This window comes from Rhipicephalus microplus, chromosome 6 (genome assembly GCF_043290135.1).
Source record: "Rhipicephalus microplus isolate Deutch F79 chromosome 6, USDA_Rmic, whole genome shotgun sequence".
In the NCBI taxonomy this organism is placed as follows: Eukaryota; Metazoa; Arthropoda; class Arachnida; order Ixodida; family Ixodidae; genus Rhipicephalus; species Rhipicephalus microplus.
Window position 1 is genome coordinate 143,498,006 of NC_134705.1, and position 26,196 is coordinate 143,524,201.

The 26,196-nt window shown below is 48.4% G+C and overlaps 1 long non-coding RNA gene across 1 annotated transcript; it reads right to left on the minus strand.

The window, feature by feature from the left end:
• Positions 1 to 6,646: 6,646 nt before the first annotated feature.
• On the minus strand, positions 6,647 to 9,137 carry LOC142765583 (uncharacterized). The gene is made up of 3 exons (XR_012884325.1): positions 9,067 to 9,137; positions 8,091 to 8,204; positions 6,647 to 7,793 (listed from the first exon to the last, which is right to left on the minus strand). It is a non-coding gene; the product is annotated as an uncharacterized LOC142765583 (long non-coding RNA).
• Positions 9,138 to 26,196: the final 17,059 nt, after the last annotated feature.

Consider the following 26,196-nt stretch of genomic DNA (forward strand, 5'->3'; position numbering starts at 1 on the left):
GAAACGGTGGGGTGCAGACCGCGAGGTGTTGTTGATGGGAGACTTTAACGGACACATCCCGGCCACTGACGGGTACTTGGATTACAATGGGAAGCTGTTGTTGCAATGTGCGGAGCAGCTCTCTTTGGAAATCGTTAACCTTCGCACTGACTGTGAGGGATGCTTCACATGGTGCGCTCGTACCAGCCGCTCTACCATAGACTATGCTCTGGTGACTGCAAAACTGGCCGCTCGCATAGCACAAGTGCATATTGATGAAGAGGGCCAGTTCAGCCTTGGAAGTGACCATAATCGCATACGGCTGTTGTTCTCTAAGGGCGGCTTTCGAACAGGCTGCATGTCACCTCCACCCAGGCGTGGCATGTACTTGCCGAGCAAGTCCGTGGAGAGGGTCGCCAAGGATTTTGAAAGTAGTCCTCAACGGCGGGAATCCCGCTCGTACAGTGAGTTCATGCGCGCACTGGACGCTGTAATGCGTACCCAGATGGTCCAGGAGAGGCCGGGACGCAGGCCACAGAACCCATGGTGGGACAAAGAAGTGGAGGTGGCGTGGAAGGAGCGCCGCCAAGCAAATCGGGAACATCGAAGATTTGTCAAAGGCCTTGACACTGAGGTATGTGCAGAGAAGTGGGCTGTGTATCTGGACCGTAAACACAAGGTACAGACCCTGATTCAGTGCAAGATAGCAGACTACAACCTTAGGCTGATCCAGTCCATCAGACAGGAAGGAAGATCTGCAGCACACAAATTTTGGACATACATTAGGTCCTTGGACAGAGCCGCCCCCCCGCCACCTCCTCTCATAGATGCGGCAACGGGGCAACCAGTCGGAGAGCCCTGTGAATACATTGCACAGCACTTCTCCCGGATTTTCGGGACCTCAGACTTGAATACAGACACCACCCTTAGTAAAGAGGAGGCAATCAGTCCTAATACCGAACGCCCCCCAAGCCAAACAGAACCACCCTGGGCCCTCTCAAGGTTCACAGTTGAACGGGCGTTGAAGCGGATTAGGGCTGGAACGGCCACTGGTCTGGACGGCATGCCAGCGCGCGTACTAAAGTGCTTGGGAGAAGACTCGAGGGAACAGCTCGCAGAGATCCTCACGGCCATCATCGAAGGCGAGCCCATCCCTAAAGAATGGCATGAAGGGAAGGTGATTCTTATCCCCAAAAGGGGCGGAGATGCGAGGAACATAGAGGACTACAGACCAATAACGGTCACCAGTGTTATGTATCGCTTGTTCGCGGGGGTCATCAAAGCATGGATGAGTGGCTGGGCGGAAACCAAGGGACTACTGACCGAGCTTCAGAATGGCTTCAGGCCAGGCAGACGTCTGGATGACAATCTGTTCGTCGTCACACAGTGTGCAGAAATAGCTCGCAGGGAAGGGAGAACGCTGTTGTGCTGCTTCCTCGATGTTGAAAAAGCGTACGATAGCGTGCCGCACGGTCCTCTCTTTGCATGCCTGTCTGACCTTGGACTGCCCCGGCTGCTAATCTCCACTATACAACGGTTGTACAGTGACAATGTAGTGAGTGTGCAGTTGGGTGCCATAACTACTGGCCCAATTCATGTAAATAAGGGTCTGAGGCAGGGCTGCCCACTGTCACCATTGCTGTACATTCTATACGCATCCAGAATAGAGCGGGCCTTGTTGAACTCCAACCTCGGATTCAGCATGCGTTTCAGCACAACTAGTGCTGAAGAGAACTTCCACCTGCCTGGTTTGGCATTTGCAGATGATCTGGTGGTTATGGCAGAGAGTAACCAGGAGTTGCAATCCCTCCTCGACATCTGCCAGACGGAACTCGCGAGTCTTGGACTTCGATTCAACACTAAGAAATCGGCGGTTGTCCGTCTAACTGGAGGGAGTACCGATGCAGCAGCGTTGACTTTAGGAGGAGAACTGCTGGCCACACGCAACGATTACAGATACCTGGGCGTCACCCTGTGTGTGGATGCAGCAAAATATAGTCTACACGAGACTGTGATTCGACAGACTGCGTTGCAGGCTCAACGAATCCTTCGTCGCCGATGCCTATGGGGTTGCAACCGATTTCAGATGATCCGGGACCTGTGGAAGATGGTTCACGTGCCGGGCCTGACGTTTGGAAACGCGGTAGTGTGCATATCGCCAACGACACGGGAGTGGTTGGAGCGTCAGCAGAGAGTGGTCGGCCGTGCAGCGCTCGGTTGCCATTATCGAGTGGCCAACGAGGCGATTCAGGGAGACGTCGGATGGTCCAGCTTTGAAGCTCGGGAAGCCGCCAGCAAGATTGCCTATCGGGGTCGTCTCACGCTCATGCGACGCACTCGATGGGCGCGCCGCGTGTTCGAGTACCTTTCGGCAACATGCATGAGGACTGACTGGACACGACGACTCTACCAGCTGGAGAAGAAGTATGGCTTCTTTGCAGAAGCCAGTCCTATTGAAACAGCAGCCAAGTGGACGGTCGAGGTCCGCATGCGAGTCAGAGAAGCAGAAGAAACCCGATGGCGAGAAGCTATGGAGGCGAAGTCCACTCTCGAGTGCTACAGGAAACACCAGGACAGCATCTGTGGGTCGCGCCTCTATGACAATAGCATTGGCAGCAGCCTCCTGTTCGAGGCGAGAGCTGGGGCTCTTCGCACTCTGGAGTACCGCAGAAAGTTTGATGCCACTGTGGTCAGCAACCTGTGCAGAGTTTGCGGCGTAGCGAGTGAGACACAGGAGCATCTCGTCCTTCACTGCAGGAGTCTCCCAACTTCTCAGGTGGAGGGTGCAACCCTCCCACAGGCGCTCGGGTTTCAAAGGCTTGATGAAGATGGAAGCAGCGACAATGGGGGGGGACGGTACGCGGTCGCAGCCACGAAAAGGCGGCTTACTGAGTGGTGGGCAACTATACGGCGGACTTAGGACCTAGACCACTGTGTGCGCGTCTCTTGCCTGTGTCGTTCAAGAGTGTGGATCCTTTTCTTGGTCCTTTCTTTTTTCTCTGTGCTTTTTGTTTTTCTTTTCCCACTTTTCCTTTTGAGGCCAGGACACTGAGTGTGTTCCCCCGTTGCAAAGGGGCCGGCCGCCATCACATCATCATCATCATCATGTAGCCACCTCTCGTTTAGTTCTTGTAGTGTTTACTAGATGGTGGTACTTGTAGCTGATGATGAAAAGATGCAAGATGTTATAAACTAGAAAGCGGTACTTGTAGTTGATGAAAGACGCGAGATCTTATAAAATAGGAATGATGTCACATATGGCGCGTGTCATTGGTTGAAGGCAATCGTTCGATTTAGTGCGGCGACGTACGCTAGGGGAAGCGTTGTAATAAAATCCGTTCTAGATGAAGGAGGAAATCAATTGGAAGGGTACGAAGCGCTAGGTTACATCCAAAAGGTAACAGCCGATTCGTTTCAAAAGAGCGTCCAGGGGATCTCCCCGGTGAGTAAAAGTGTGGCGGAGAAAGCAACAGAGGAAGAGCTAGTACTTGATAATTTCAACTGGAAAAAGGCCGAAGGAAAAATTCCAAAGCGCACTGCCGCGGGTTTAGATGGGATTCCCGTTAGCCTCATTAACGAACTAGGACATAACACTAAAGAAGCATTGTTAAAAGCAGTAGAAAAAAGCTTAAAGGACGGACAAATACCGGACAGTTGGCGACAAAGTAGAATGAACTTAATCTATAAAGGCAAGGGAGAAAAGGACAAGATTCGCTCGTATAGACCACTAACCATTACATCGGTACTATACAGGTTGGCGATGCAAGCAGTAAAAATGAAAATAGAAACATGGGCCGAACATAACGATATTTTGGGAGAACTTCAGAACGGATTTCGAGTCGACAGGCGGTTAGACGATAACCTGTTTGTTCTCACTCAGTGTATAGAAATATCTAAAATAGAGAATAGGCCCTTGTACGTGGCTTTTCTAGACATCACTGGGGCATACGACAACGTTAATCAGGAAATTTTGTGGGATATATTGAAAGGAATGGGCATGGGCGACGACTGTATACAGCTTTTGAGGGAGATATACCGAGAAAATACAGTTTGCATAGAGTGGGAAGGAATGCGTAGCAAAGAGAACGTTGAGGTTAGCAGGGGTCTGAGACAGGGATGTCCTTTGTCCCCACTGTTATTCATGCTGTACATGGTGAGTATGGAAAAAGCGCTAGAAGGTAGCAACATTGGATTTAATCTGTCACACAAACAGGGCGGCATGATGATTGAGCAGAAGCTTCCAGGTTTATTTTATGCGGACGATATCGTCTTATTTGCGGACAGTCGAGATGATATACAGCAGCTGGCGAATATATGCGGAAGGGAAGGTGAAGCTCTTGGACTAGGATTCAGTGTAACGAAGTGTGGATTGATGGTATTCAATGATCCCTGTGATCAGACGGTGTCCATACAAGGCCAAGAAATACCGAGGGTAAGTGAATACAAGTACCTTGGAGTATGGGTAAATGAGAGTGATAGATACATGGAGGTACAGGAAAAAGCCTCGGCAGCAAAAGGAAAGAGGAATGCGGCAATAATGAAGCACAGAGCGTTGTGGGGATACAATAGGTATGAGGTGCTTCGAGGTCTGTGGAAGGGTGTAATGGTTTCAGGGCTTACTTTTGGGAACTCAGTGGTGTGCATGAGGGCAGAGGTGCAATCGGGAATGGATGTAAATCAAAGGACTGTGGGACGCCTCGCGTTGGGTGCTCACGGGAAGACGACAAACGAGGCTGTAAAGGGCGATATGGGGTGGGCAGGTTTTGAGGCGAGGGAAGCCCAGAGCAAAATAAGGTTCGAAGAAAGGCTAAGAAATATGAAGGAGAGTAGATGGGCAGAGAAGGTGTTCCGTTATTTGTATAGGAAGAGCGTGGACACACAGTGGAGAAAAAGAACTAGAAGACTCACTAGTAAATATACGGCTGGTATTGTGAGCCATATGTCAACAAAGAGCGTTAAGGGAAAGGTCAGGGAGGCGGAGAGGATTTACTGGATGGCAGCTATGGAGAAAAAACCGGCTCTGAGTAACTACCGAAAGGGCAAAAATGAAATAAGGAGGGAGGCATTTTACGATAATTCAAGGGGAAGCGCTTTACTGTTTGAAGCGAGATCGGGTTGCCTTAGAACGCGTAGTTATAAAGCAAGATTCAGTAAAGAAGAAGAACAATGCACATGCTGCGGGAAAGATAAGGAAACGGCGGAGCATGTTCTGATTGAATGTGGAGATATCCACCCAGGTGTACGTTTGGGCACGAGCCTACAGGAAGCCTTGGGTTTTAGGGACAACAATGGAAAGCTGAACACACCCGCGATTGAAATAAGTAAGAGACGGTTAGAGTATTGGTGGCAGAAAATTAGAGAGAAAGGACAAAAATAAATATTGGAAAAATAAACTATGGACAGTGTGCCGTAAATGGCAGAGAACTTAAGCTGAAAATTTACCTTTTTTTCCATTAAGATAGAATTTATCGAAGTAGAGGCATTAGGCCAACATAAAGAAAAAAAGGAAAAAAGGTTTTTTTTTTGTCGAGCCTGGTGGCATACTTGTCACCACCCTGTTATAAAGGGGACGCTCATAGCATCCATCCATCGTTCGCTGTTGGCGCGCGCTCGGAGTCGCCGGATGGATAAGGCTGCACAGCGGAGAGAGCGCAAGGCGGCAGCAGCGCGCGCTCGCAGACAGAATCCCGATGTGCGAGCGCGCGAGACAAGGGACATCGCAAGCCATCCATCGTCTAAGAACAAATAAAAGTTGATTTGTGTATATACACACACAGCATTTCTCACGTCTTTACATGATGATCGACTGGGCGAATTACACAGAAGATTCACAGTTTACCGATGAATCCCTCCGGAGCTTCGCCCATTCATCATCATTCACCCCGTGAATATGCCGTAATTTTTTTCACGTGTAAAGGACAACAGCTAGCTGATAAAGTGCTGTGCGTGGTTGCGGACGTGCTCATGATCCTGTGGCTACCATTCTGAAAGCTGTAAGTAGATTTTAAAAGATTTTATTGCGCCTTCGGTGTTCGGCTACGTTGTGCGTCTCGCCAACTCCACCGTTCGGCCTAGCGCCGAGGCGGTCGGATCGGCGTTCGAGGCTCCAGGCGTCGGCTCGTAGAGCGTCTGCGGAGGCACTATGACGATGGAAGTGACTGTTAATGGTAGAGATGCCGATCAAGAAGAATTGGAAAGCTCGGACTGGGTGACGAAAGTGTCGAAATGTGTGGCGGAGCCATAGAGAAATAAAAAAAGGTGAAGAGCGGACACTCCCGTAGACCCCAGCGGCCCAATCGACCCTAGCACACCTGGTGGTTAGTGAGAGCAAGTGGCATGCACTTTCTGTTTCGGTTTCACTGGCGCAAATTTTGAATTTTTATTTTTTTTTATTTTTATTTCGATTAAGTTACTATAAAGAGAGATGCAGGTAGTGATAATTCACTACGATTTTATTCATCGCGCTTGTTCTTTTGTTCACTTGTTCTTTTGGAACAAGTGATCAATGTATATATCAGTCAAAGAGACAGAGTATCCGCAATGTTTTATTCAAAGGCAAGGTAGAGTCTGAGAATATAAAAAGCACAATATGACAAAGGTAGACAACAAATGCATCTCGCCTTACAAATAAATTGTAACAAATATTGTAACAAATACAGAGAGAACACAGAGAACGCACACATTGCTAGAGTTGGCAGAAGCCGAGAAGCTGGTGAAGTATGACACACCGGGCCCGTGGGTAAGTAAGGATCTATGGCAAAAACACAGCGCACAATGCTGAAGAAGAAGGAAGAAGTGACATATACACAGCAATGAAGTCGCGAATCACGCCTGGGGTTAACCAAAATAATGCATAGAAAAAAAGAGTGCACAGAAACCACACGACACAATATAGCAGAAAGGCAAAGCTGCAGTGTGCTGGCTGTGCTTAAGAACAGCTAGCCCAAAATGAAAAAAAAAGCAGACTTGATGCCTGCTTGTCCTCAGAAAGGTAGGGCTTTGCACCTTGCTCACTACGTGAAAGACAAACTTTATGCTAAACACTGGCAGGTCTTGTGGCTCTTCTTATCATCAAAAACTTAAGATCCCAAGTGATTTGCGTCTGGGTGTTGCTGTGACGCTTGCGAGCTAAAATAGATTGTAGTCATCACTTATTCAGAATTGTGGACCTTAATTGTTGTTACGAGAGCGGTATTACAGGGCTAATAAACAGCAGAAGGAAACCACTTTGGCTCATTATTTTTCACAAAGGCTCTACATCGTACGTTATCACTCACAAGCTATATAAAAATAAAATGGCAGCGTCCGCAGCCCCGTCAAACGCTACAAGTTTGGGTATTCTTTTGAAAATTTTGGAGGTGAGATGAGGAGGTTGATGAGAAGGTAAAATACAAAAAGCGTGATAACGTGAACTGTGCCCACTTCATACTGTGTTCCTTACCCGCTCGAAGACATTTCAACAAGCGGTTTTGTTATCGATATATTACTTGAGCTGGAGAGATAAAGCATACACAGTGACCAAGCGACCCACAGTAAAGTGTACAGTTCGCCCGCATTTGCTACAAAAATACAGACAGGATACCCAACACTCTTTTTAAGGTTATGCAAATCACTTCGAGCGAATACACAGTGTCCCTACTCCTCATAGCGGGTAACCAAAACAATGTATGCAACGAATGAGTGGTTAGTTTGGTGAGGCTGTCTCCGCAGTCTTTTGATAGTTTTCCGCTGTACTGCTACTTTGGCTTGCAGATGTTTAATGGTTTGCTTGTACTTCATTGATGGAGACATTGTCGCTGGCACACAGGAACGCACTGCAATAAACAAAAAAATGGATGTAAAAGCGAAGAACAACTAATCCCATACGAGCACTTTCCTCGCTCTTTCAGACCCAAGGTGCACAACTTTCTGTGGTGCAAAGTTTTCGATTCCACTACCTAAAAACAAACCATTCACAATGTTGACAATGCACAAAAAAATGAAAATCACTGAGAGCCCACCCTTACATTTTGTAAGTGCACACGTAGTGTCCTTTTGAGGATATAGTTTCCTCAGAATGTCCTAAACATAAAATAGCACATTAAAAACAGCTGCAATAAAAGCATAGTCACCATTTTCTCTAGGGCACTCAGACGTGGAGCTGTTGGCGGAGACATCTTCTGGAGGGTCTTGTGAAGCTTGTTCGGTGCCTTAGACAGTGCTGTCGGAACAATCTTGCGAGCGGCCTGCGGAACCAACAAACCCCTTTGAATGATTAGCTAATCGATGCACAATACAAAACCAGTGATACATCTCTGACCCATAAAACTCTGACTTACAAAGATATACGTCAAGACCACGTACAAAGATCTTCAGAAGTTTCCAGGCCGCTATCCCTTGTAATGCAATGGTATCGCGGCCTGGGAACTTTAGAACACCTTCGTGCGTACGCAGTATCAGCACAGTACATTGGGAAGAAAAATCGTAGTTAAAATTTGTGCGGTAAAAGTATATTGGAAACGTCAAAAAATTTATGGGCAGCTTGCACTAGTGGCACAAGGCTAGCGAAGAAACGAAGATGATGGCCACTTGGCTAGTCCACATTTGCCTCCGGCACACCAAGAATTATTCGTGTTCCGAGCCTTCGGGAAACGCGTCGTGAAGCATGCGAGGCCCAGCGGACGCTTCTCAATATTTTGCGATTTTGCACCGAGCCTATGACCTAGCTGCCCAGCTATGCTCAGCCTACAGACGCTCGCGTCCGTGGCAGACGCAGCACGCGTCGCCTCGGCTTGACGCCGTGCCGCCTTTGCTATACTGCATACGTTGCACAATGTTCCCGTCTAGCCGCCGCATAGAGCCACAAACTTTCTTTTTAGCGAACCTCCCAGTCCTTACAAGCTTCAGAAAAAGGTTACAACTGCGTGAATGAGACGCCACGTAAGAAACAAACTCGCACACACGAAGCGCAACGTGTGTGTGTGCATCTTTCTATGTTTGTTTCATGGTGTCTTATTCGCACAGGTGTAACCGTTTTCTGAAAAAAAAAAGACCGAACAAGACCAACAACATGTCATTCAACAAGCTTCGCTTGAAAACGTGCCTCACCTGTTATCTCACGCACGAAAACACCGACGCAGCCGACGTTGTCGAAAGCGACGAAAGCTTCTCGCTGCCAGTCATCATCATGCATGGGCTTGTCGCTGGGTGGATGGTGTTTATGACAGTACGGCTGAAGAAAAATAATCACGTAAGGTGTGTTGAATAAATTGTTTTTATGTATAAAGAACATACCTAATTCAGGCGTATAATTATTATTTTGTGGAAACAATTTTGTTTCATTGATTATAACTGTTTTTTTTGCGCTTGCGCCCTCTGACGTTTGATGAGAGCACTAGCTGGTTACGTAATCGTGACGCACTTCCTGAGGCCAGGTTTCGCGGAGTGTCCTCTCTTGTCTTCTTCTTTCTCTATGGCGGAGCTCCAGGAGAGTCAACAACGGGAACGCGACGGCGCCACCAGGGCGGCGTCTACCAGCAGTGGATAAGGAAAAGCAGGCAGGACGATGCTGGCCGGCTTCAATGCCGACAAGCATGGTGTAAGCGGGAGACCCTCATAAAGCGGCGGGAAAAAAGCTCGCGAAGCGGTCAGTAGCGTCGCATCTACCGTGTCTTCCGAACGCGGATCACAAGGTTATTATCAGGCCCAAAGAAAGACTGACACTCACTAGACGCTCGGCACCTCTGATTGGTGGAGCAGTAAGGATGGCAGCAGGCATTCCATGGCAGAAAGGTCGGGAGGAGGACAGGATCGTTATCAACGACAAGCAAGGAACATTGATATACAGCACGCCCAGGGAGAATGATGCCAAGAAAATGTTGGACCTGAAAGTCATAAAGCTCGACGGCAAGGAGTACGAGGTGAAGACATACATGGCTGCGCCTGAAAGCTGTGGCAAAGAAGTGGTACGTGGACTTGATATCAGACTCTCTGAGAGGGAATTGGAACTGGCTTTCTCACACGAAGAGAATCGTCCTATTCTTGGTGTGTGAAGTATGGGCAACTCCACTTCGGTAATCATCACCTTTGTTGACGACTACGTGCCGAGATGGATGATCTGCTTTGGGACGCCGATGAAATGTTTTCTCTACAAGAAGAGATATGAAGTGTGTTACAAGTGTGGTGAGCTGGGACATCGATCCGACGTATGTGACGGCCCGCACGATGAATGCAGAGGTTGTGGGGGGGCCTCCCCACCCAAGAACCATGAATGTACGCCGAGGTTCCGTCTGTGTGGCAAGGAGCACGTGACCGGAGACAAAAGGTGCAAAGAACTTTTTCGGACACCTTAGACAGTGAAGAAGCGACAGTGGGAAATGAAGCTTGAAGAAGCGCGGGAGCAAGAAGAACGACGCAAGGTCGAAGAGGGCACGCAGTGGCACAGCAGGACAGACGGGGTTCAAGATCGTTCGAGGCGCAAATCCAAGCATCGAAGTAGATCGAGAGGGCGCTCGGAATCCTTTCCCCGATTGCCACCGCTGGAGAAGCCGGGAGTTTCTCACAAGGCATCGCATGATGGTGGTGATTGTGCCCAGGAGAAGTCAAGATCCACAGGACCACAGGTGGGTTGGGTAACTAAGTTCTCCAAGGATGCTAATACAGAGATGATACAGAGAAAAACAGGATATTACAGGAGCAAAATGCGGAATTACGCAAACAGCTTGATGAGATTAAGGCTCATCTAACCAGTAAACCAGGGAAGCGCTGGAAACACCCCAGGTAGCAAACCAGCCGCCTTTAAAGAAGAAGAGGGCTAAAGAAACCGAAATTGAAGAAAATCACGGAGCGAGAATTGAAGCGCTTAAGGTGGAAACAAAGTCATTACAAGGTATGCTCTAAGCTGTACTAGAACAGATGAAACAAGTAGGCAATGCTATTGAGCAAATTAAGGCTGAATTTGCTAGCAGGGACCGACAGATAGAATGGCTATGCCAAGCGCTCAAGCTAAACCATGATGGCTCTGCACCCTTACAGTAATACGATTTGGCAGTGGAGCTGTAGGGGTTTCTCGCGCAAACGTGCGGTTTTACAATCTTTTCTTACCAACGCCGATCGACCGGAGGTTATTGCGATCCAGGAGTGTGGGAAAAATGCAAAATTAGCAGGTTACAAATCTTTTGCCGGGTCGCGTAATGATACCCAAGTTACGACCTTCGTGAAGAGAAACATTACGACATTGCAGCACGAGACGGGGAACTCGCAGATCGATCATGTTTTAGTCGAACTCGTGCCTCGCAAGCGCCTTTTTATCCTGAATGTGTATAGTTCCCCCAGGCAGCGCAAAGTCAATTTTGGTGATCTTTTCACGAAAACAAAGGTTATTTCAGCAAACGGTCTATTATTGATTTTGTGCGACTTTAATGCGCATCATACGACATGGAGTTATAAATTCACCCAGGTTAAGGGCAGAAATTTGTGGAACGAAATTCAACATGAGCTCATACTTAAACAGACCCAATGCAGCCAACGAGGAAAGAAAATAGCGTATCTCAAGACACGACGCCAGATCTTACCCTGGTCAGCAGTGCCACCACCGCCACGTGGTGCAATACCGGCGAAGACCTAGGTAGTGATCATAGAATTTTAGAGATTATCGTTGCCAATGCCCGCTGGTGATCAATAAGAGAAAATTTAAAACTACAGATTGGGTGACCTTTAGAAATATCAGGTCGGAACAAGACCCCATAAATGATATTAACGATTGGAGTAAAGGGGTGATCCAGTCGGTTCAGCACGCTACCGAAGAGATTGACGCTGGCGATGAGGAAGTTGTTGATAGACATCTTGTAAGCATGTGGAAGAAAAAGAAAAACCTAGAGCGAAAAATCAGTCAGAAAAGAGGAGACAGGAATCTCCGAAAGGAAGTTGCTGCACTGAATAGAGAGATTGAAGATTATGCATTGGAGCTTACCAAGCAAAAGTGGGGTAGTATCTGTGATCAGATGGATAGATTGGCAATGCTAAAACGTGGCAGCTACTACGGCATCTATTAGACCCAGAGAAAACCAAGTCGGATGCCCGACAGCAACTTCAAAAGCTTGTGTATAAATATGAAGGTCAGACGACGGAATTATTAACGGAGGTTAGGGATCGATACCTCTGCTGCGCAGAATCTCAAAAGCTCCCTGACTACGCTGGTTCAGAAAACCCGGACCTAGACAGCCCCATCACGGTTGGAGAAGTCAGGGCTGAAATTAACCGACTTAAAACAAAAACGGCTGCCGGTCCGGACAAAATCGACAACAGAATGCTCGGGAATCTTGACGACGGCTCCATTCGTCAACTTGCAGCTTATATGCAAGAATGCTGGGACAAGGGAGAAATACCGCAAGCTTGGAAAACGGCCAATGTAGTCTTCATTCCTAAGCCAGGGAAAAAGCTCAGTCTTGAACATCTCGGACCCATTTCCATCACATCTTGCGTAGGAAAATTGATGGAGCACGTCATCCAAACAAGACTGACTAGGTTCATGGAAGATGAAAACCTGTACCCTGATACTATGATAGGCTTCAGATCCCACCTATCGACGTGCGATATTATGCTACAGCTAAAGGAGGAGATAATAGACAAAAAGACTGTTGACACCAAAGTAATTGTGGGTCTGGACGTCTCCAAGGCGTTTGACAATGTCAAACATGAAGATTTACTTAAGAACCTTAGTGAGCTAAACGTAGGCGTCAAGACATACAACTACGTGAGGGGCTTTCTCTCAAATCGTACAGCCACTATCAGCATGGGAGGGCAGTCGCTCGAAAACATTAAATTGGGGAATAAAGGGACGCCACAAGGGTCTGTATTTTCTCCGACTCTTTTTAATATAGCGATGATTGGACTTCCTGAGAAGTTGGAAGGAATCGAAAATCTGCATCACACAATATACGCAGACGATGTGACGCTGTGGATAAACAGGGGTAGTGACGGATATATTGAAAGCGCACTTCAGGCGGCTATAGATACCATCGAACAATATCTCGAACCACTGGGGTTAAAGCGCTCGGCAGAAAAATCAGAGGCTCTTTTTCTACCATCGCAAAAAAGGAAAACAAACAATCCCCTCGGAAGGGGTTGTGACATCGCTTTACGAGTGAATGGTAATGCTATTCCAACCGTAGACAGTATTAGAATTCTAGCGATGTGCATACAAGCAAATGGAAAAAAAAACACTGAAACTATCCGGAGACTCGAAGCTAGTGCGAACCAGACGTGCCGCCTGCTTAAGCGCATTTCGAACAAGAATGCGGGGATGAAGGAAGCCAATATTTTAAGATTAGTTCAAGCTTTCGTGATAAGCCGTGTACTATACGTTGCCCCTTATCTTAAATTAAGTAGAGCAGAAAAAGATAAAATTGAAGCCATTATAAGGAAAGGCATCAAGACTGCGCTAGGGCTTCCCCCGAACACCTCTACGGTTAAACGTCTTGGGCTGGGTGTCTCCAACACTTTAGATGAACTATTAGAAGCCGCCATGATGTCACAGCACTAACGACTTTTGAGAAGTAGAACCGGAAGGAAAATCATGGAGCGCTTGGGGTTCGAGCCCACGGATTGCTCCAGGCAGACCGCTAGCATACCTAAATCAACTAGGGCAAGACTGAAAATTATACTGCTGCCGAAAAACATGCATCCGGCGTTTCATGAAGGCAGACGCAAAGCTAGAGCTGTAGCCCTGCAGGCGAAACTTGAAGGCCGATCTGGCGTGCTTTACACGGACGCTGCAGAATACGAAAAAAAGGGAGCACACACAGTGGTAGCGGTTCGCGAAAACGGGGACCTGTTCTCGTGCTGCACCTCCAAGAACACAACCACCACAGAGGCAGAAGAACTTGCTATTGCTTTGGCAATAGCTCAAAAAGGCACACGAGTGATTGTTAGCGACTCTAAGTCAGCCATTAAAAACTACGATATGGGCAGGATCTCTGCTACAGCCGCCAAAATTCTAAGACAAGGACCAGTACCCGCAGAGCTAATCTCACTAGTATGGTCCCCGGCCCATCAAGGTCTGAAGGGGAATGAGAAGGCGCACACGATCGCCCGAGGGCTCACTTTCCGGTCGATCGACGCTGACCCGCCGCCTTCGCGCGAGCAGCCCCTCTCCACAAGAGACGAACTACGAACATTTCAGGAAATCACCACACACTATAAACTCCACCGTAAGATTTATTCAGAGGCAGCTAAACAGCTCAGCAAAAAGGAGGAAATTATGTGGCGAAAATTGCAAACCGGGGTGTTTCCAAACCCTCACCTGTGCAGTAAATGGCACCCGGAAGTGTTCAACTCCAGATGTGCGCACTGCAACAGCACTGCGGGTTTAGTGCACATGGAATGGACCTGGCCATCCTACAATGATCCAAGTAGAAACGTAGAAACGCCGATGAACAGCGTCAAGTCATCGGTCTCGCCCTGACCGCCGCCGAGTCCCAAGGGATTCCGGCCGATGGCTAGGGGGATGATTGGGGGCAGAGGGCGAAGCCTCCTCCCCCGTCATTCTAGACGGGTGCAATAAACGTTATTTCTCTCTCTCTCTCTCTCTCTCTCTCTCTCTCTCTCTCTCTCTCTCTCTCTCTCTCTATCTCTCTATCTCTCTATCTATCTATCTATCTATCTATCTATCTATCTATCTATCTATCTATCTATCTATCTCTCACTCTCTTTCTCTCTCTCTCTCTCTGCACTGATGCGAATGTGCAGCGTAAGCAGCCGCACAGAAACTTTGCAGGGATCCCATTCCAGTCCCAACTGCGCCAAACAAGGTTTGCTGCGCCAACCTGGTAAAATCGACGTGAATTGCGCCGAACTGCGCCAAACAGTCTATCTCGGGTCCGCAACCTGTGGTCCGCGGGCCGCATGCGGCTCCCGGAACGACGTCATAAATCCTAAAATTGCTAGACACTGTAATTGCGGCAGTATTTAAGTAACATTAATTAATGTTTTAATTAGCGAAAACAGCAGTCTTGTCTAAAGAGAGAATTTTTCGCCTTCCTTCGAACAGGTCGTTGCCGCTTTCGAAAATTGGCCGCCAGTACTTCTGCGGAGCCATGAAATTCAACCTCATTCTGCGGCGGGACCGCAACCAAAAGCTCCGATGAGCGCAACTATAGCAGAAGGCTGGTGATGCGTCGCTGTTCATGACAGTGACTGCAGTGGTGTTAGCTCTGCATTGGTTTACTCAGGTACGTCAACGCCATATATATGTACTCTAATCGCAAACGAAACCCGATTGCAGCAAAGACTGTTGAACGTAGGAACAAAACCAACATGCAACAAGCACGACATAATGTTTGTTTTGTAAAATAAAAGGGCGAGAGACCGCAAAAGGTCTCAAGTACTGGTTTGATAACCAGATTTTCGCGTTCCAAGGACATCACGCTGCTGTAAGTTATAATCCCATACAACGACGATATGCAGGGCACCCAATCAAGTGCACACGCGTGTGCACTTGATTTCGTGTTAAGAGCGCCGCTGTCTAGCAGCGGTAGAGCCCACGTTCATTTCTCGCGCTGCTTCGTGTTAAGTAGAACCTCGTTATAAAGAAGCGGGATATGACGAACTAATGGATCAAACAAAGCAATTATAACTCCTCTTGAAGTTCTCATAGAAGCCCATGTATCAAATAAACATTTTTTTCACAATGGATATAACAAACCATCCTTTGTCCACAACGATAATTTACTGATCATTTTGGTATACATCAAAACAAATCAAATCAGCTTTATTTACATCCTAAAGATGTGGGTAAGCTTGGGCAAAAAGCGAAACAATTCGCTTGAGGAAAGCCCAAGCCACCATATACAAAGCACACAGTAGAGACACTCAAGGATGTGATTATGCTATCAAGAAACAACTAGCGCGTTACATACATGAAGAAAAAATACTAACACAAATACTATCACGAAATCATACCAGGGCGTCACATGAGAAAAAAAAAGGAGAAAGGAGTAAAAATGTTTAATGTACCACTTTGAACCTTGTTTCTACAATATTTATGACAATGATACAGGGTATGTGTAGATTTTCGTGCCGACATTCAATCGCACTGATAGTCGTACCGATAGTCAATCGTTAGAGATAATTTGACCCAATAATTAATCCAAAACTATAGGCAATATCTTCAATTCAATATCTTGTAGCACTAGACGGTTTACGTATCATCATGGCTGAGGTTATTCATAACTCGCGCCTTGCGCTCGCCGGGAGCCGCCTACCAACACGCGCGTGGGTGTCTCCCTGCCTCCCCTTTCCTCAGGAACTAATGGACTTGCCCGCGCAACAACTCGTGCAAGCGCGCGCGTCAGCCGGCCTCCCCTCTCCTGTAAAACTCATTGACCCGCCCGTGCATCTGACCTCCTCCCCTTCAGCTCCACACTGGGACAACGGAGATAGCGGCTATGCTGCGCCGTGTCGCTTGTAGGCAGACATAAATTAGGTGCCTTCTTCCTTTTCCTCATGAACCACTAACAACAACAATGTTCCTTGTCTTTCGCTGTGGAAGAGCAACACCGCTTCTATTAGTTTCGCCGCCCAACACGAGATAAACGATAGCAGCGGCAAACGTAAGCGCAAAAATCTACCAATCGAGCAGAAGTCGGCAATGCTGAAAGCCGTTAATTTGAGTCCAGCGTTGAGAAAAAAAAAAAATCACAGCATATCCACGAAGTGAATGATGACGAGTGGGCGAAGCTCCGGGGGATCATTAACTGTGAATTCCCTCGTACATTGCCCGCTCGATCATGCAAGGACGTGAGAACACGTGTGTACAGTATATACAAAGTTTTTTTTTTTCTTTGATACCAATGGGCATATGGTGTTGAGATGTCAGCGGCGTTTTTCTTTATTATGACCACCTTATGATCGGTGAAATGTAAAGCTAAGCGTTCTTGTATGGAATCCAACCTGCGAGCCCGAAACTCTGGCCTGCGTTGCCGCGTATCCGCGCTGCGAGCCGTCCTGTCTTCATTCATAACGAAGTGCACTCCATGCACGGAGACTCCATGACTGCCGCTGTCGAAAGGATGGATGGATGAATGGATATGGCTGTACCCTTTAGATCGGGCGGTGGCTGGCGCCACCAAGCCGTAATACTTAATAAACCAAAAACTAGATTTATTTTTTCTCTTAAAAAATGAGTTCGAGGATTCGTACTTTGCAGTGAAGAGTTTAATTTTCCCTCGTGCCTTGACTTTTAGCCACCAATCAGATAACCTCCTTCTAGTTAAGTCTACCCGCTTAAAGTCTATTTTGCCCTCCCGGTCCCTAAACCCCAGTGCTTTGAAAAACTCTGCGCCATCATCCTGAACTATAGGGTGAAGCCCTTTACAGAACATTATCAAGTGTTCGGCAGTTTCTTCTTCCTCTCCACACGCACTGCATACTGTGTCTACCCCTTCGTATTTGGCCCGATATGTCTTGGTTCGCAGTACTCCCGTCCTGGCCTCAAACAGTAGAGAACTACCCCGAGTATTATCATAGATCCTTTCCTTGCCAATTTCCTGCTTAAATGTTCGATAGATCTCTAGTGCGGACTTCTTAATCATGCCCATTCTCCACATGTCAGTCTCCGTTTCCTTCACTTTCTTCTTAACCGATAGTTCTTCTTGGTTTGGCCACCTGCTGTTTTCTAAGTATGTACCAGTCAATTTCCTGGTTCGCTTCCTCCATTTTGTATCGACATTCTTCATGTACAAGTAGCTGAAAACCTTCCTAGCCCAACGCTCCTCCCCCATTTTTCTCAATCGCTTCTCAAATTTTATCTTGCTGCTAGCTTCCCTGCCCTCAAATGATGTCCATCCCATATCACCTTGTACTCCTTGATTTGGTGTATTCCCGTGAGCTCCTAAAGCAAGCCTGCCAATTCCACGTTGCTTAATTTCTAATCTTGCTTGAACTTCTGATCTCATGCACAAGATCGCATTGCCGAACGTCAGACCAGGAACCATGACCCCTTTCCATATTCCTCTCACAACATCATACCTATTGTAATTCCAAAGTGCCCTGTTTTTCAATACCGCTGCATTCCTGTTACCTTTAGTCGTCACGTATATTTCGTGTTCCCTCAGGTACTCGGTCCCATTGCTTATCCATACGCCCAGATATTTGTTATCTCTAGCGTGACCTCCTGTATTCTAAGCTCACTACCTTCGTTGTCATTGAAAATCATGACTGCTGATTTTTCCTTACTGAATCTAAAACCTAACCTATCTCCCTCATTACCGCAGATGTCCATCAATCTCTGCAAATATTTTGTTGTTGGCCATTAGCACTATATCATCTGCGTACATTAATGCTGGTAGTGCCTGATCAATAAGTTTTCCTTGTTTGACTAAAGAGAGCTTGAAGCCCAGTCCGCTTCCCTCTAGTTTGGCCTCTAATCCTTGTAGGTACATCATGAATAATAAGGGTGACAGGGGACACCCCTGTCTAAGCCCCCGTTTTACCTCTGCAGGCTTGGAAACCTGTTTTTCCCACTTTAGAACTACCTTGTTACCTTTATAGATATTTTTTAAAAGATTAGTGACATGTTCCACGCCTAGTCTGTCCAGTATTCCCCACAATTCCTCTTGAACCACGCTATCGTACGCTCCCTTGATATCCAAAAATGCTAGCCACAGGGGCCTGTGTTCCTTTTCTGCTATTTCGATGCACTGCGTCAGTGAGAACAGATTGTCTTCCAACCTCCTGTGTTTCCGAAACTTATTCTGCAGTTCCCCCAGCACCCCCTCATCCTCTATCCACGTCTGCAGTCTTTCCTTTATAATCTGCATCGTCAGACTGTAGACCACTGAGGTCACTGTTATAGGACGGTAGTTATAGGACGGCATATCGAAGTGGCGCGCATGTCATCGACGCCTTTCGCCAGTGTAGTTGCTAGTCCTGCTGTATCTTCATTTAGGATGTCACGTAGTTTGTTTACGTATAGACCTACTGGAAGGCCAAGGAACGCCAGAAGAGCGAGGAACGTCAACAGGCCGAAAATACAAAACAAGCGCAAGCTCGGGTCGCGCGTGTGCACCAACGCTGTGGCTTGCCGTTTCTTGCTTCTTCGTCGTCGTTCGCATAGTTTCCTACATTGGCCCCCGGTGAACAGCATAGCCAACCTGGTGACTTAAGGCGTAGTCACTATAGCGGGGTCGTAATACGGCTTCAGGCGACTCACATGCACAATTTCTCGGCCACGACGGCGTAAGTCATGAGACTGTGTCAAAGGCTCAATCTCATAATTGACTGGTGACGTACGGGCGAGAATGCGGTAGGGCCCGTGGTATCGTGCCAGTAATTTCGAGGAAAGGCCAGGAGTACTCGGTGGAATCCAGAGCCAAACAAGAGCACCAGTCGTGAAAGTAGAGAGATGTCGGTCGGTGTCATGCCGTAGCTTCTGGTGGCCTTGGTCCTCGGTTGTCAGTGAACGGGCCAATAGTCTGCAATCTTCTGCGTACCTGGCAACATCAGAAATTGCAGTGTACTCAGAGGAGTCGGGCGTGTATGGGAGGATAGTGTCCAGCGTGCACGATGGTTCGCGTCCGTACAAAAGAAAGAAAGGGGAAAACCCTGTTGTCGCGTGCGTAGCGGTGTTATACGCTTACGTGACGAATGGAAGGACAGTGTCCAAATTGGTCTGGTCTGAAGCTGTGTACATCGTCAACATATCACCGAGAGTGCGATTAAATCGTTCTGTGAGGTCATTCGTCTGCGGGTGATATGCTGTCGTCATGCGATGAACCATGTTGCACTGAGCAAGCAAGGCTTGAATGGCGTCAGACAAGAAAACACGCCCCCAGTCGCTCAAAAGTTCGCGGGGAGCACCATGGCGAAGAACGAAGTTGCGCAAGATGAAAGACGCAACTTCCCTCGCGGTTGCTGCGGGTAGTGCTGCCGTCTCCGCGTAACGCGTGAGGTGGTCCACGCCGACAATTATCCACCTATTTCCAGAAGACGACGTGGGAAGTGGTCCGTATAAGTCGATACCGACGCGGTCAAATGGACGCGCTGGACAAGGCAGAGGCTGAAGTGTACCGGCAGGGCGTTGAGGTGGGGCTTTACGTCGCTGGCATGCAGAACAAGATCGTACGTACTTGCGAAAAAATGTGTACATGCCGCGCCAGTAGTACCGCTGACGTAGACGGTTGTACGTTTAGAGAGCGCCGGCGTGAGCGCTTTGCGGGTCGTTGTGGAAAGCTGTACAGATTTCCGAGCGCATGTGGTTGGGTATCACTAACAGCCACCTCCGACCTTCAGACGTGTAATTCCGCCGATAGAGGAGGTCGTCTCGAATAGCGAAATGTGTGGCTTGACGGCGGATAGTTCTTGAGACCAAATTAGCTGACGGATTAGTCAGAAAGGCGAGGAGTTGGGAAATCTACACATCTTTGCATTGTTCCAATGCCTTGTCTGTGAAGTCGATGGGTGTTATGACAGCTGAAAAAGGTGACGAGGAGGTTGGGTCAGCCGGTAGCGGCGAGCGGGATAGCGCATCAGCGTCGGAGTGCTTGCGGCCGGATTGGTATACAACACGAATGTCGTATTCCTGTAGGCGAATGTCGTATTCCTGTCGTATTCCTGAAGGTATGGGCGGAACTTCGTCGAAGCCCAGACAATTGCGAGGCACTCTTTTTTCCGTGACGGAATAATTACACTCGGCTTTCTTTAGGGTTCGATTCGCGTAAGCGACCACGTATTCTTGGTATCCTGGTTTTCGTTGAGCCAATACAGCACCAAGACCGACACCACTGGCGTCGGTGTGGACCTCCGTAGGCGCATCGGGGTCAAAATGACGTAGTATTGGGGTGATGATAATAACCGCCGAAGCGCGGTGAAGGATTCGTCGCACTATTTTGACCAAGCAGAAATGCCTTTGGAAGTTGTCAACAGGTTGGTAAGAGGCGCGATGATGGAAGAGAAGTTCCGCACAAATCGACGAAAGTATGAGCACAGGCCGATAAAACTTCGAAGCGTCTAGATGGAATTGGGCTTCGGATAGTCGGCCACGGCGCGGAGTTTCGCCGGATCCGGGAGAACACCCTCTTTGCAGACGACGTGACCCAGTATAGTGAGCTGACGTGCGGCAAAATGGCACTTCTTGATGTTAAGTTGAAGGCCAGCAGAGGTGAGACACGTGAGAATAGCACGAAGACGAACATGGTGAGTCGAAAAGTCGTGAGAAAAAACGACGATATTGTCTAGGTAGCAGAGGCACGTGTTCCACTTGTAGCCGCGAAGGATGGTGTCCATCATCCGTTCGAAAGTAGCTGGGGCGTTGCAGAGTCCAAACGGCATGACGTTAAACTCATACAGCCCATCAGGTGTTACAAATGAAGTCTTCGATCGGTCAGGATCAGCCACTGGAACTTGCCAATATCCTGAGCGTAAATCTAAAGAGGAGAAATATTCTGTTCCTTGCAAGCAATCGAGAGCATCGTCAATGCGTGGCAATGGGTACACATCCTTCCGAGTTATCTTATTGAGCCGGCGATAGTCGACACAGAATCGGATAGACCTATCCTTTTTGCGCACAAGTACAACAGGGGACGACCAAGGGCTCTGCGATGGCTGGATGACACCACGCTTGAGCATATCGTCGACTTGTTCGTTGATAATACGGCGCTCTTCCCCTGAAGCTCGATATGGTCGTTGGCGTAAGGGAGCATGAGTACCGGTGTCAATGTGGTGCGTGATGATCTTTGTGCGACCCAAAGATGGTTGAGCGCAATCGAACGCAGAACGGAACTCTCGAAGAAGGGACAAGAGTTCGCGTCTTTTTGTCGGCGATAGCTCAGCGGCAACAGAGGGCTGGAATGAGTCTGGCGCGGGCAGTGTGGCCACAGGTGGCGTCATAGCATTGAGCTGGAGGTGAGGTGGGTGTTCGGCAAACTCCAGAGGGCGCAAGAGGTTAACGTCTTGTATGTTACCCAAACATTCTCCGCGAAGTAAGGTAACTGGTGACGATAGCGAGTTCGCAACGAGCATGGCGGTAGCACCGGATTCCACGGTGAGTACGGCAAAGGGCAGATGTAGGCTACGGCAGCGGGTAAATACGTCAGACGGAGTGAACAAAACAGTTCCGGCTGGAGCGGCCGTACAGGTCAGGGCTACAAGGGTGGATGTTCTCGGTGCTATTTCTGTGTCTGCAACAACGACAAGTTTGTAACCTTCAGAAAGAGAATCTACCAAACAAGAGCTTGGCAGCGGTATAAGGGCAACTTCTGCACGTGAGCAATCCATGATGGCCCGATGACGCGAAAGAAAGTCCTATCCAAGAATGACTTCATGGGAGCATGATGCCAGCATAAAAAATTCAATGGCATAAAGTTCACCTTGGATAATGAGACGTGCAGTGCACACAGCTGTAGGTTCTGTGCACTGCGAGTTGGCCGTGCGGAGCATCAGGCCCGAAAGAGGCGTCGTCACCTTTTTCAACTTGTGGCATAAGGTCTCACAGATTATGGAAACGGTGGCTCCTGTGTCGATAAGCGCTTGTGTGGCGGCCCCCTCAACATTGACGTCGATAACGTTTTGCGGCGAGAAAGATGGAGGCCTTAAGCAGTTCGAATGGTATGCATCTGTTGCCTCCGGAGCTGCAGCGATCAGTTTCCCTCTTCCATAGGAGGTCGGCGACGCATAGGTGATAGGGAGCGTCGTCGGGGCGATGGTGACCGATGGTTTGCGAAGGGTCGATTACCGTCAGTAGTGTACCTTGATGGCGTCCTAGACGACGACGCAATCGGACTGCCCACGGTGTCAACTGGAGGGGGATCTCGGCGACAGTGGCGGGCGACGTGTCCAGCAATACCACAGGCGAAACAGATGGGTTTATTATCCGGCGTCCTCCAAGCGTCTGCTCGACGGTAAAATGAAGCTGAAGATCTCGTGTAGGGATACGGCGCAGCAATTGGGGTTGTAGGCACGACATAGGGCGGCGTGGCAGGTTGAGCATACGGCATACGCTGTTGCGTAGGCCGAGCAGCGACGGCGGCGTACGTGAGAGGCGTAGTGACAAGTGGTTGCTGATGCATCGGTGGAAGGGCCTCAGCGACTTTGGTTCGAATGGCGTGTTGGAGGTCCGGTGCCAAAGCTTGCGCGGGCTCATGTGTCAGTGGCAGCAGTGAAAGCTGGCGCGCTACCTCTTCGCGGACGATGTCCTTGATTTTTGAAAGCAGCGGCTGCTGATCGGTAGGATGGGCAGCTAGGTGCAAGCTTGCGAGTGTGTCTGGCGTCGTGAGGGCTTGACGAGCAATTGCGCATTGCCTACGCAACTCATCGAAGCTCTGACAGAGAGAAACGAGCACAGCAATTGTGGGGGGATTTCTCGCGAGCAACATCTGAAAGGCGCCGTCGTCAATGCCTTTCAAAATGTGCCTGATTTTTTCTTCCTCAGGCATGGTAGAGATGACGCGGTTGCATAGATGCAACACATCTTCAATGTAGCCCGTGTAGGTCTCGCCTGGTTGCTGCACACGGTGACGTAAACGGTGCTCGGCTTGAAGCTTGCGTGCCGCAGGTCGTCCAAAGACGTTCGTAATAGTAGTCTTGAATGCAGACCACGTAGGAATGTCAGCTGCGTGGTTGTTAAACCACAGTTGCGTGGTGTCCGCAAGGTAGAACGTGACGTAGCCCAGCTTACTTGGGTCGTCCCATTTGTTACTTGCGCCGACTTAATTTAATTATTTGTCGTACCTCGCCAACCAATCTTCGACATCCGACTCAGTGGAGCCCGTGAAGATAGGAGGGTCTCGTTGAGGATACACGGCGCCGCAAGTGACGTGGACGGTCGAAGGTCCCACCTGGAGAGGCGTCTCGGTGGCCATGTTCGTGTCACGTAGAGGGGGAAGCTTACGGGAGTGAAGTTCCAGGTTTGTACGGGAGTCCACTCACCTCCACCAGATGCCACGTAGTTTATTTACGTATAGACCTACTGGAAGGCCAAGGAACGCCAGAAGAGCAAGGAACGTCAACAGGCCGAGAATACAAAACAAGCGCAAGCTCGGGTCGCGCGTGTGCACCAACGCTGTGGCTTGCCGTTTCTTGCTTCTTCGTCGTCGTTCGCATAGTTTCCTACAAGAACATAATTTAAACCGCCTGAAATTATTACGAGGTTTCGTCTATCAGCTGTAGTTTTGAGTTTTGCGCTCGCTTACCTCATGACGGCTTCCAGCTTGCGTCCTGAGAACGCCCCCATTGCAACCCTCTTGTCACCTCTTACCCTCTGTTTGATGGCTGCTGTGCATCGATTTAAATTCGAGTCCCCGGCGATTATCACATGCTGTGACTTTTCAGCTGGAACGTCATGCACCTGGGGGTTACTTCCACCTGTGACGCCGTCCGCTTTGTCCCCTCACAGCGCCACCACTACTTCGCTGAAGCTGGGCCTTGCGACGAATGAACCGGCTGAACCTGTTTTTTCTAAACTTGCTTGCTCTTTCTTCTCCGCAGTTCTGGTTGCCGGTTCTCTACTGTTCTCTCCGTTGGGCGCTCCTCTGTTTACCTTGGCTAGTGCTTCCTCGGTGGACTTCAGCTTTTCTCCCATAGCCCTCATTTTCTCTTGCTCTGTCGCCAACGCAGTCTCGAGCTCGGTGATTCTCATCAGCAGGTCACTCTGGGTAACCATCGTTTTCTCCATTTTTTCCTCGACCTCACATTTCCAACACTTCGTGTCAACCTCTTCTCCTTGCGCTTCTACACATGGGTCCACTTTCAAACCAACCCCACATCCTGAACACTTCACAGTCTTTTTAATCATGTCTTTACGACACCAATTGTCGCTATGACTTGTCTCACTCGATAATTACAAAACTCGAGCCCTGCCCTACAGAAAAGAGAAAGTATAAGCTCTACTACAAAAGTTTGCGGGTTCAATGTACGTGCACCTCCCCCACGGGGTGGCAAAAGAAAAAAACAACAACAAACAACAAAAAAATCAAAAACACAAATGCACAAACTAATAAATACCTGGTGACTGACCCCCGAAAAAGCCGTACAATAAAATAAGTGCTACAGGAACTTTAACTGCTGCCCTATAATTATAAAGACAAGCTCAAAATATGCAAAACAACTTATCTGCGCAGTCGATCGGGAGCGCTCAAAAAACACGCGGACATGGCTCGACCCTAAGATGCTTCGCCCCTAAAAAAAAGTAGTCGGAGATTTCGTCGATGTTGCCAATAAGGGGGCCGCGGGCGACCAGGCCCAGACGTCGTTGGGCGCTCCTTGACGCCGCCGTTGTGCCGAAATTTCTGCACGTACGTCGGTGCTGATGCTGACGCGGTGACAACAGAACAGTTGTCAGATGCGGAAATTGTGCGCGCGGTGACGGGAGTGCATGACGACAGTTACGAATGTGTCGACACCCCGGAGCCTAATGTTAGCGAACCCGACGTACCAACCTCCGCGCAAGCACTGGATGCGACAGACTTGTTGCGGTGCTTCTTTGGTACTTACGATGGCCACGTCGACGGACTCGAAATAGCTGCCGAAGTTTAAAAAGCAGCCATCCGCGTGAAGAGGAGTCGGTAAAAGTCTATTATGGACTGTTTTCTTCCCAGTTACTTTCCTGCTCATGTGCCGAATTTCGTAGAAATGAAGGTGCGTTGTTCTTTATTATTTTGCTAGTTGTTTGCGTTCTGACAGCCGTTCTCTGCGCGGTGAGATGCTGTGATATTCGGTAGTGAGTGGCTGATTGGTGGCTGATTGCCGCTAGAAATAGATAATGGCTATAACGAACTCATGGTTTTAACGAATTACGACTCCATTTCAACTTCGTTATAGCGATGTTTGATGGTATACCTATGCCGAAGTGCTCCTAATAGTAAGATTACCTGCTCCAGAACTAAATTTTTACTGGTGTAAGATGCTTCTAATAGCAAGATAACCCGCTACAAAATGCTCCAGAACTAAAATTTTACTGCTTCAAGATGCTCCTAATCCCAAGATGACTTGCTCCAAAATGACCAAAAACTAAAATTTTACTGCTTTAGAGTGCTCCAAAACTAAAATTTGACTGCTCCCAAATTTGCTCCAAATCGGCAGTTCCCAGTGGGATACTATAGTGTGGGGATTGCGACGGATACGCAGTATATTTCCGAATTTATTTTAGTTGTTTTGTAATTGAGGTGTTTGGATAACAGACATATTATCTTACTGCAATCAAATTCTCTAAATCTGCTGGAAGCCTACGTACGTACGACGTCCCCA